This window comes from Phascolarctos cinereus, unplaced genomic scaffold (genome assembly GCF_003287225.1).
Source record: "Phascolarctos cinereus isolate Bilbo 61053 unplaced genomic scaffold, phaCin_HiC Scaffold_1;HRSCAF=81, whole genome shotgun sequence".
In the NCBI taxonomy this organism is placed as follows: domain Eukaryota; kingdom Metazoa; phylum Chordata; class Mammalia; order Diprotodontia; family Phascolarctidae; genus Phascolarctos; species Phascolarctos cinereus.
In genome coordinates, this window is record NW_027555514.1 from 192,957,415 (window position 1) to 192,969,709 (window position 12,295).

A 12,295-nucleotide genomic window follows, 5' to 3' on the forward strand; every position below is an offset into this window, starting at 1 on the left:
TATGCTTCTGTTAATCTAGACTTAAATTCAAATCCAACCTCAGACACTAACTAGCTATGTGACCCCAGGCAATTCACTTAATCTCTGCATGCCTCAATTTCCTCAACTGTAAGATGGGGATAATAAGAACATCTCCCTCCCAGGGTTATTGTGAGGATCAAATGAGATAATCATTGTAAAGTATCTGGCACAGGGGTAGGGAACCTGCGGTCTCATGGTCACATTTGGCCTTCTAGGTCCTTCTAGGCCTTTTGATCAAGTCCAAGTTTTACCAAACAAATCCTTTTATTAAGGGCGTTTGTTCTGTGAAGTTTGGATTCAGTCAAAGGGCCACACTTGAGGACCTTAAGGGCCACACGTGGCCTTGAGGCCACAAATTCCCCCGGTCTGGCATGAAGTGTTATATAAATGTTGCTTTTGTGGTTGTGTCCAACTCTCTGTGACCCTATTTGGAGTTTTATTGGCAAAGATATTGGAGTGTTTTGTCATTTCCTTCTCCAGATCATTTTACAGATGAGGAAACTGAGGCAAACTAGTGACTTGCCCAGGGTCACACAGCCAGAAGTATCTGAGGCTGATTTGAACTCAGGTACTCCTGACTCCATGGCTGGTACTCTATCTACTGCACCAGCTAGCTGTGCCATATATAAATGTTAGCTATCATTATTAATCCAACCTAAAATCATGACTTTAGGGCCAACATACCACAGTGCTACATCTATGGAATTTGCTGTCAATCATAGCCTTTAACTCTTACATGAACGGCTGTCTCATCATAGCTTCTCCACCTTATACCCTAGCAGATTTTTTTAAATTTTTTAGTGGATTTTACATTTTTATCTACAAAATGTCATTTTGTTAGATTCAAGTATAATGTTTTATTCAGCCTTTTGAGATCTTGGGTCCTAATTGTTTTTCGTTTGTTTGTTTTTTTAATTTTGGAGGCAATGGGAGTTAAGTGACTTGCCTAGGGTCACATAGCTATCTAGTAAGTATCAGAAGCTGGATTTGAACTCAGGTTCTTCTGACTCTATCTACTCACTGAGCTACCTAGCTGCCCCATTGGATCCTAATTGTTATCCAGATTATTAGCTATTCTTCCCAACTTTGTGTTGTCCAGTTGGACAAGTACACCATCTACCTATTTATGAAAATGGCAGAGATCTTGAACATAATAGCTCCACAGATAGCACATCCCTAAAGAGTTATAGTATAATGGAAAGAACCCTGGATTTGTTGCCAGAAGACCTTTTCTTTGATGGCTTGTGTGACCTTGGGCAAGCCACATGAACTGTTTGGCCTTAGTTTTTTCATCTATAAAATGAGAGGGTTGTACAAGATGATCTACTGAGTCCTCTTTAGTTCTAAACCCTATGATCCTTTGTAAAGGAATGAGCAACAGTTGGAGTAGTAGATAGAGTGCCCATCCTGGAGTCAGGAGGACCTGAGTTCAAATCTAGTCTCAGACACTCACTAGTTTTGTGACCCTGGACAAGTCACTTGACCTTGTTTACCTCAGTTTCCTCATATGTAAAAAGAGCTAGAGAAGGAAGTAGCAAACCACTCTAGAATCTTTGCCAAGAAGATCCCAAAGGGGTTATAAAGAGTTGGACACGACTGAACAACAACAAACAACAGTTAGGCACGAACAAGGCATTTTGTGGTAGAGGCAAGTACAGAGGTGAACTAGTCAACTATAGGGTCACAACTGTGAAGAGAGGAAAGGTTAGAGCAGGAATATGAATAGGAAATATAGAGAGAGGGGTGGAAGGAAGAGAGATGGAGGTTGGGATGAGGATTAAGGATAGATTTAGAATGAGTGAGGCAGAGAGAGAGAAATGACAGCACAGGAGTTCATGACTAAAGAGGGTAATTTCAGTGTTCAAGATCAAGGAGGTGGTACAGATTGGGGTGATGATGAGGGCTAGGGCGTAACCATCTCTGTGGGTGGCTGAGGTAAAAGTAGGACATGGGAGCTGAGAAGGAGGATGACCCCAAGGGTAAGGGCAGGAGATAGAGGAGGAAAGGAAACCTTTAACTCAGGTACCAGCACTTTGAGTTAAAAGTACAGTGAAAAACCTGGAGGTCAATAGATGGCAGCAACAATGGGAAGGAAGGAAGGAAGGAAGGAAGGAAGGAAGGAAGGAAGGAAGGAAGGAAGGAAGGAAGGAAGGAAGGAAGGAAGGAAGGAAGGAAGGAAGGAAGGAAGGAAGGAAGGAAGGAAGGAAGGAAGGAAGGAAGAAGGGAGGGAGGGAGGTAAGAGGGAAGGAGGGAGGAAGGAAGGAAGAAAGGAAGGAAGGAAGAAAGGAAGGGAGGAAGGAGAAAAGGAGGGAGGGAGAAAGAGAAGGAAGGAAAGAGGAAGGAGGGAGGAAAGGAAACAGGCATTTGTTAAGTATCTCCTATGTACCAGGCACTATTCTAAGCATCTTCCAAATATTATAACATTTGATCCTCACAACAACCCTGGCAGGTAGAAAACATGGATGATAATAAAAGCTAGTATTTATTTAGCATTTTAAGGCTTGCAGAGTGCTTTACAAGCATTATCTCATCTTATCCTCAAAACAACCCTGGAAGGTAAGTGCTATTATTATCCCTACTTTTTTTGTTCAGTCATTTCTGTCATGTTGGACACTTCACGACCCCATTTGGGTTTTCTTGGCAAAGATACTGGAGTAGTTTACCATTTCCTTCTCCAGCTCATTTTACAGATGAGGAACTGAGGCAAACAGGATTAAGTGACTTGCCCAGGGCCACACAGCTAATAAGTGCCTGAGGCCAGATTTGAACTCAGGAAACTTGGGGCTTACTGACTCCAGGCCCCAAGTTCTATACACTAGCAGCCCTTTAGAGTTGAGGAAACTGAGGCTGATTGAAGGTAAGTGACTGTGAGCTTTGGCTCATTCAGCTAATAGGGATAAGCTGTCATGTGGAAAAAGTCAGGTTTCTATGATCAGAAAAATGTAGAAAGGGTACAAGAGGAAGAGACTAAGGATGAAGAGAGCTTTTTTATCACTAGACCATAGGTTCCAGCTGTCAGAGTGGAAGGGAAAAGCAGTGGAGGATATAGAATGGGGATATTGGGATAAAATAGATGAAAGATGAAGGAACAATGAGAATGCAGCAAGAAATGGCAGAGGGAAGGGCTTCTTACCTTGACAACTCCAGGTTCCAGAAGTTAGAGAAAAGGGAATTTAACTAACAGTAAGACTAGAACAGAAGACTGACGAAGAGCAGTTAATCAGAGCAAGGGACAGGAAGAGAAGGTCATTGGGAGGCAGTCAGTGGTTTTGGTGGTCATTTCTCTTTTAATAAGGATGTTAAGTCTTCCAAAAACTTAGGGCAAGTTTCGAAGGGCAATGGGGGTACACGCTGAGTGGTGGAAAGGGAGAACTGAGGACTCAATCCGCTTCATCATTTTGCTCATCAGCTTTGTCCCGGGAGAACCCAACATTTGATAATCTTTCCTCCATTTTCCATTGAGGAGTCAGGGAGGAGCAGGCTTTGAGAAAACTACTTATTCACCAGTGTTCTGTCAACTGACCTTCTACTGATATATTACATTGGACTTGAAAATCTGTCCCTCAAAGAGCAAGAGGGCCTTGATGAGAGGGGCAAAGCCAAGAGCATAGAACAGGGCCTAGGTAAGAAACTCCATTTGTTAGACCCAAGCCCTAGGGACACAAAGTAGTTCCTGGAATCAGCGTTCAGTAAGTACTTCAATGGATAGCTCATTGTTGTAGTTTAGTCTTATTATAGTTGAGTCTCAGGGCAGCTAAGCAGCATAGTGGATAGGGCACTGGGCTTGGAATCAGGAAGACTCATCTTCATGAGTTCAAATCCAGCCTCAGATACTTACTAGCTGTATGACCATAGGCAAGTCACTCTTTGCCTTAGTTCCTCATCTGTAAAATGAGCTGGAGAAGGACATGGCAAACCACTCCATTGTCTTTGCTAAGGAAACCCCAAATGGGGTCCTGAAAAATCAGACAGTACTGAAACTACTCAATGACAGCAAAGTAGGGTCTTAACTCTATTCATAGTTTCCAAGATAAGAGGCCTTATAGGCAGAGGCTCTTAACCTTTTTTGTGTCTTGTACCCTTTTGGCAGTCAAGTCAAGACTATGGACCCCTTCTCTGAATCATGTTTGTAAATGTGTAAAATAAAATGCTTAGGACCACAATGGAAACCAATTATATCAAAATACATTTATCAAATTATTTTTTAAAAAACAAGGTTGTGAAACTTAGGTTAAGAACCTCCACTTTGGGAACATGGGGACTTTGACATTATCTTTCCTATCTCTCAGAAGTGGAATAATAGTCTTGACAAGGAGTTGTTGAACTGGCCTTGGATTCAGGGTGGGGAGGGTGGAGGAGGGTGGAAAAGAATCTGCTCAGTGTTATATTCTCATAGAGCACAGAAACAGCTAAACCACTAGTGATTTCCTATCTCGTATCCTTTTTAAACAGGGGATACTAGTAGATTTAACTGTGAACAGTTGACATTGGCTGCACAAGGATTAACAACTAGGCTATTAGGAAGCCTGCACCACCCCCATTCTGTTCAGGGTAAATACCCTTGGGATCTTCCTAGGCACTAGCCAATAGACTGCCTGGTGAGATTAATGCACAATTTTTCTCAATAAAGAGAGATGGCTACAAAGTACCCAGACTGTCTGGGGAAATTCCTAGTTTAGTAAAAACATACAACCCTATCAAAAATAACTCTGTTCATAGCAGCATGATTTATTATAACCAAAACCTGGAAACAATATGTATGTAAGAATCAGGTCACATGCTCCTAGTTTCCTCTTGCCTATTCCTCAGCTTCTCTCCCCTTAAAGTCACCTTGGTTCAAATCTCAGCACTTCAGCTAGCTACCTGGGTAACCCTGAGCAAGTCACTTAACCCTCTCTGGGCCTCCGTTTTTTCAACTGTAAAATAAAGGAATTGGACCTGAAAACTTTTAAAGTCCCTTCTGGCTCTAAATCTAAGATCCTAAGATTCTATGAAATGTTAGGAACCGTTCTTTCATGAGACCTGACAAAGGAAGTACAAAGTATCGTGCCCCTTTCCACCATTCTAGATCCTAAATTCTAAGAAGCCAGGGGGCAGGGAAAGTTTACAATATTGTCTAGGATGGATGATCACTTAAAGTTCATAACATAGTCCCCATTGGGTGAGTTGACACTGTCATGCCTACTACATCATGGCTTGGTAGGCCAACTTCACAGGGCTGTTAATGGCCAAGAACCATTTTGTTGAACAGGAGAGGGAGCTGGTCAACATAGGAAACCAAAGATCTCACTGCTAAGTGGAGAGAATTGCTGCACCAATAGAAATCAAAGGAGCAGGAGTGGAGAATTACAGACTGGCTTTATTACATTGGAGTTTGCAGTCAGAAGCAGAAGTTGAGCTGAGAGGAAAGTATTGGGATGAACCAAAGGTTGTAGGGGAAGTAAGGAAAACCAAATAAATCTGGGCATGGGGCACTGATTAGCAATCTGCCATGCTCAGTGTGAACCTCAACACAACAGCCTCTCACAGTGGGTCACTGTATGCCAGCACTATCCCCTGGAACTTTTGAAATGAATGTCGGACAGTTCCAAAGAACCCAAGATGAAAAATGCTATCCACCTCCAGAGAAAGAACTGATAGAGTCTGAATGCAGATCAAAGCATACTACTTTTCACTTTCTTTATTTTTTAATGGTTTTCATTTTGGTCTTTGTTTTCTTTCACAACATGAAATATGTTTTGTGTGTGGAAATATGTTTTGCACTATTGCACGTTTAACCTATATCAAATTGCTAACCATCTCAGGGAGGGAGGAGGGGAGGAAGAAGGAGAGAGAATTTAGAACTCAAAATATTTTTAAATGAATGTTAAAGATTATTTTTATATGTAATTGAGAAAAATAAAATATTATTCATTAAAGAAAAAAAAGAAATAGGTGTCAGGGTCTGGGATGTATGCAGTAAGACATGTAGAAGGCTACTTCTGGGAGTTCCTTCAGGCTAAAGCATTATTTGGTTCCGCCTGAGTGATGTGAAGTTCTAGAGAGTAAACATCCTTGGAAAGTGAGCAGGTGATTTATTTGGACATAGAATCAGAAGATGAGTTCAATCCTTGGCCCTGTGACTAACTAGCTGTGCGACCCCCAAAAAAACCACTGAACTTTTCTGCTCTCTTCCATCATCTCTGAGGTAGAGATATAATATAGAATATGATATAATATGATATGATATATGATATGATATAATATAATATAATGTAATATAATATATGTCATATTATATTATAACAAAACATAATATAATAATGTAATATATTCATATATCCACCTTATAGCTTGTTACAATGAAAGCACTTTATAAAACACACTGTGTGTGTGTGTGTGTATGTGTGTGTGTGTGTGTGTGTGTGTGTGTGTAATTACTAAGAGGGATGTGCTAGAAAAGGACATGGTGGTAGGTTTCTGCAAAAAGCAATGGAGGCTATCCAGACTGCAATTATACATGGAACTCAGCTGGGCAGCCGGCAGACTGTTAACAAAGGAGCTGCTTGACAGGAAGAGTGGATTTTTTTTAATACAGATCTCTCTGCACTTTCAAGTTAAAAATACACAAGCCCTGAAATCACGTTTGGCTTCAGAACAGCTTCAGAGTGGCTTGGTTTGGGGCTCCATATTAATGTAGGGTGATTCAAAGCTTTGTTGCTTAGCCATTTTTGCATGTAAATGACATGAACAAAAGGTTTAAGGTAGAGGGGGATACTTAACAATCTCGTTAACCATTTTTCATCTTGCCTTCTTCTTAACTATTTATTTGTACAGTGGAGACCCAAAGGTTCTGGTAGCTTATATGATCAGATCAGGAAAGAGTATAGTGACTCTGTAACTCCCCTTGTTCTAAATAGTGTGCTCTATTAACCCACCCTAAATTCAGGTTCATTTTTTGGTGACTAAGCCAGATGCCCCTGAGAGGGGAAAGATTCCCGGATGGAATAGAACCTTAATAATTCATGCAACCCAGTCTAAACTTTGCCATCATTCTGCTTTCAGGTGCTCATTCAGTCCCTACTCTTGTTGTTTGCAGTTTTCTCACTAATCCCTGAAGAGAGCAAACCCCAGAGAAATCTCTCTAGAAAGTTATCGTAGCACAGTGTTTCTAGTCTGTAAAAACACATAGAAACCTGCCAGGGTGCCCTTAGAGGAGGAATCCTGTTCTTCTATTTCATTCCCTCCATACACACACATCCCAAGTCCAGCCCATTCTCCTACACAAAACATGCCAATGTGTGTTAGCTATCCCCCTTCCTCCTTCTACTTCTTCCAACTTCCCACCTTCCTCATCAAAACACTTACGAAAAGAAGGGAGGAAATATAGGATCATTATGGCCTAGTCAAGACGTCTGCCATTGAACCAAAGAGCCCTTCTCACTGACTGGGAAATAGTAGGTAAGTATGATATGTCCTCAGGACCTGGACTTTGAGTCCTGACTAGGCCACTGACCCTTGACCAATCGCTTCACATCTCAGAATCTATAAAAGGAAGCCATTGGGTTAAATCAAAGGTGTGAATCATACCACATCGCAGGCAGGTTACAGCCCAACCAGACTAAAATGGAATTAGGAAATATGTAACAAAATAAATAAAAGTACAAGATACGTAGATAATATCATATTTTAAAACTAAATCAATATGGGGCCTACATGATGTCCTGTTTCTTTGAGTTTGACACTGCTAGTTTAAATTATCTTAAAGGCCTTCCCAGCCCTAACCTTATGTGATTCTTTGGAAAACCCCCAAGAACGACCTGTAGTGTATTGGAAAAGGAAAAGGGAAAGAAAATGTCTACTGATATATAAAATGGTGCCTACCGTGGAATCTTAGAATTTGGAACTGGAAGGTACCTTAGGGATGAGCTAGTCCAGCCTACTTATTTTACTAATGAGAAAATTGAGCCCCAGAAAGAAGTCACTTACCCAAGGTTATACAAATGGTAAGTGGTAGATCAGACGCCTAAAACAAAACAATCAGGAGCAAGAATGTGAATAAACAGGGTCATGCTCAGATCTTTTGGTTTCAAATACTTTCCATCACACTGCATCACCAGCTCTTCACTCAGTTCAGAGGATTGTAGAATCTCTGTGTTAGAAGGCACCTTGAGAGTCATCTAATGCACTTTTTTGCTTAGCGCAAAGGAGTCACCCCTACATTATCCATGCTGGTTGTGGCCTGAGCCTCAGAGTGCACAAGATTGCTTAGGGTGCCCCAATTAAGCCCTCAGGCCTTCGTCATCTCTCCTCTGGGTTATTCTCCTAAATGGTCATTTCTGCCCCATATTTCTCCTCACTGAAATCCAGCATCCACACAGATACTAACGTGACTTTTCTAAAACACAGGTCTGACCGTGTCACTCCCCTGGTTGGTAAATTTTGGTAACTCTCTATATCAAATATAAACTCAAGGCTTTTAAAGCCTTTCACAATCTGGCCCCAATCTGCCTTGTAGTTCTATCTTATTTACTTCCCTTAGCCAGCTCTGTGGCCCACAGTCAATACTGACCTTCTTGAAGCTTCTCACATATGACTCTCCATCTCCTGACCTCCTGTTGTCACACGAACGTCCCCCATTCCTGAAATGCGCTCTCTTCTGACCTTTTCCTCTTGTTGTTATTGTTGATTAGCCCTATCAGCCGTGTCTGACTCTTCCTGACCCATTTGGGGTTTTCTTGGCAAAGATATTGGAGTAATTTGCCATTTCCTCCTACAGCTCACTTTACAGATGAGGAAACTGAGGCGAACTGCAAAGTTAAGTGACTTGCTTAAAGTCACACAGCTAGTAAGTGTCTGATGCCAGATTTGACTGGTCTTCTTGGCTACAGGCATGGCACTCTATCCACTGTATTATCTAGTTGCCCTATAATTTTCCTCTTAGGCTCCCTTATTTCCTTCAAAATTTAGCTCAACTGCCACCTCCTACAGGAAGCCTTTTCTGACCACCACCACCTGCTAGTGCCCTCCCCCCAAATTAACTTTTATTTATTTTATGTATCTTTTGTGCGAACTCATATATGTATTATTATGTCTTCTCAGAAGAGTGTAATCTCTTTAATGGCAAAGACTATTATACCTTTGTCTTTGCATCTCCAGCATCTAACACAATACCTGACACATATATTAATTGGTTGATTGATTGATGAGTTCATGCTCAGCATCCCTTCAAAATTATCAAGATCGAATTTTATCTGTACTTTCTCTAGCAGCTCCATGCAAAAATATTTCTTTTCCTCCCTTTCCTTTTCCTGCTTAGCTTCCTACAGCTCCAATCAACCCAAATGTTGGCTCACTAATTTATTATTTTAATTAGCAGCACGATTGTGCTAACAATCAACACTCATCCAAGAACTGAGCTGTGCCAGACTTTAGAGAGAACAAGAGAATCAGCATGCTCACCTTGCCTGAGAGGCTGTTACTCTTTGTGAAATAACAGCCCTGGCTTGGAAACCAGCTAGCTGGTTGGAGTTTACCTGTGGAGAAGAGGAAAATTGTCTTCCTGGAGGAATTACTGATCACAGTCCAAGATTCAACCTAGTGAGAGATCTAGTACAGTAGGAAAGAAATATCCATCATAATTTCCTGTCATGTGGACTGGGTTGGTTCTTTTCTTTTAAAGGTATAAAACTGTACTTGTGATTTAGGAGATGAAAGGCTCCAGTCATTGACATCACTTCCTGAGTACAAAAAGCCATGAAGCTAATCACAGATGCTTTGACCAGTGGACAACCATTGGTAGTATGGAGGCAGGGAAGGACAGAGGATTCAGCACTTAGCTGAATCAATTGATTCATCGCAGGGTCCTTGATATATAACCTTGTTGAATATCTTTCCCCTGCTGTGGCTAAGTAAATCAACTTTTGTTAACTATTAAATGGACTACAAGCGTCTCATTTCTTCCCAATATCAAGCCAGCTCTAACCTGCAACAAACAGAAATGGAAGAGGAAGATACACGGGCTTAGGGAAGGCAGAAGGTACCAAGCCACAGTTTAGAAGACTGACATTGGCTAGAGAAGAGTAATGGGGACACTTCTGGGTGATCCTGAGCAAGGCAGGAACTGGGAACGAGAGCCAGGAGGGGACTACTCCCTGATTCCCCTGAGCTCCAATTTGAATTCTTCTCCCCACATAAAGAAGCTGCTCAAAATGGACCTGAGCCCAGACAAATAAACTGTGTATTCAAGCATTATTACTGATGTGCTTGCCTTTCTTGGGTAATCATGTATCATCCATCCTGAGAAAGAGTGGATTAAATTGGAAGATGGCTGATTGTTTTTCTCTAGCCTCACAGTCCTTCCCAGCAGTTATAAGAGTTATTCAGGATTTCACAAAATAATCAGACAGACCAGTAGTACGTAAAGCAAAACCTTTCTATTATAGTGTGCTTTAACTCACACAAGGGAAGACTCAGGACCAAAACAAAGCACTTAGAGGGGAACAGTGACAACAAAGTAAGAGAAGTTCAGGGCGAAGTATGCAGCTGGGTCTCTGTCACTGGCGAGGACAAATACAACCAGGGCTCAGTCAAGAGAGGGGTCAATCTCCAGAGCCCCAGGCTTGATGGCTATCAGGTCAGAAAACTGAAGGAAGAGGGTCAGTGCTGGTACTTCAGAGTAGCTGCTCTCAGACTTGGCACACCAGCGCTGCTGAGCTCCCCATAACTCCTACTCTGTGCAGAATGCCTGGAACACAATTGTTTTCATTCAGTTCAGTCATTTATTAAACACATAATGTTATATGTCTGACACTATGCTAGGTGCTGAATGAAATAGTCCTTGCCATCCAGAGGGAAGGGAAACAATCTTTTGCTAGAGGGAAACAATGTGGACTCAGAAGTAAATACAAAATCTATAAAAGATAAATAGAAAGTAATTTGGGGCAGCTAGGTGGTGCAGAGGATAGAGTACTGGGCTTGGACTCAGGAAGACTCATCTTCATGAGTTCAAATCTGGCCTCAGACACTTATTAGCTATGTGACCCTGGACAAGTCACTTAACCTAAATTAACTTAACCACTTAACCCAAACTGAGGCAAATGCTTCAGTTTCCTCATAAGCTGGAGAAGAAAATGGCAAACCACTCTAGTGTCTTTGCCAAGAAAACCCCAAAATGGAGTCTGAAATGACTGAAAAAGAACAATCCTCTTCTGATCTGCCACCACTAGACAGTAGGCCTTGGGAGTAGGAGTTGAGAGGTAATAACAATGCTTTTAGTTTCACAGAGAACTTTCCTCACAGCTGCTCTATGAGGTGGGCACAGTAATTACCCCAGTTTTGCGGATTAAGAAATGAAGACTCTTAAAGGTTAGAAGATTGGCCCATGATCAAACAGCTAGTATATATGAACGAATATATTAAGCATTTACTATGTACCAGGCTCTGTGCTAACTGCTGAGAATACAAATAGCAAAGAAGACACTACCTGTCCTCCAGAAGCTTCTGTTCTAAGGGAGGGAACCCAACACATAAATGGGAGTTCATGCGGGGGGGGGGGCGGAGATGTGGTTAGTTCTAGACAAGATAAATAAAAAATTCATCTATCAGACGTGTAGTTATCAGCAGTTAGCATAGTGCCTGGCACAGGGTAGGCACTTAATAAATTCTTATTGACTGCCTGGAAAAGTTCTTAACCTATAGTCAATAAACTTGTTTTTTGTTAATATTTTGAAGGCTATATTTTAATATAATTGGTTTCCTTTGTAGTCCTAAGCATTTTATTTTGTGTATTTAAAGACATTATTCTGAGAAAGGGTCCTTAGGCTTCACCAGTCTGCCAAAGGGGTCCATGTCTCTCTCTCTCTCTCCTCTCTCTCTCTCTCTCTCTCTCTCTCTCTCTCTCTCTCTCTGTCTCTCACACACACACACACACAAATACAAACACACACACACACAAACACACACACAATTAAGAACTACTGTTACAGAGGAAAAAATGAGGGTTAGAAAGGTGAAATATCTTGCCTAAGTTTGCACAGTGAGTTAATGAGAGTGCCAAAATTGGAACTCAGATCTTCTCCCAGGCTACTGCTTTTGTCACTGCTCCCATACTGACTCCAATACCCAATGATCTTATTTCTCTCAATACCTATGAATTCTATCACCTTTATTATGGCAGAAATGGGGAAATCTTAGGTATCCAAAAAAAAAACCCCAACTCACCCAGAGATATCATTGATCATTATGTAACAGTAAATGTTCTGAGCTCAGTCTCTTCAGAAGAGCAAAGAAATTC

The 12,295-nt window shown here is 41.4% G+C and overlaps 1 protein-coding gene across 1 annotated transcript in view; it reads left to right on the plus strand.

The window, feature by feature from the left end:
* Positions 1 to 12,295, plus strand: part of TSPAN11 (tetraspanin 11) — a 158,915-nt gene that overhangs the window by 55,442 nt on the left and 91,178 nt on the right. The window lies entirely within an intron of this gene.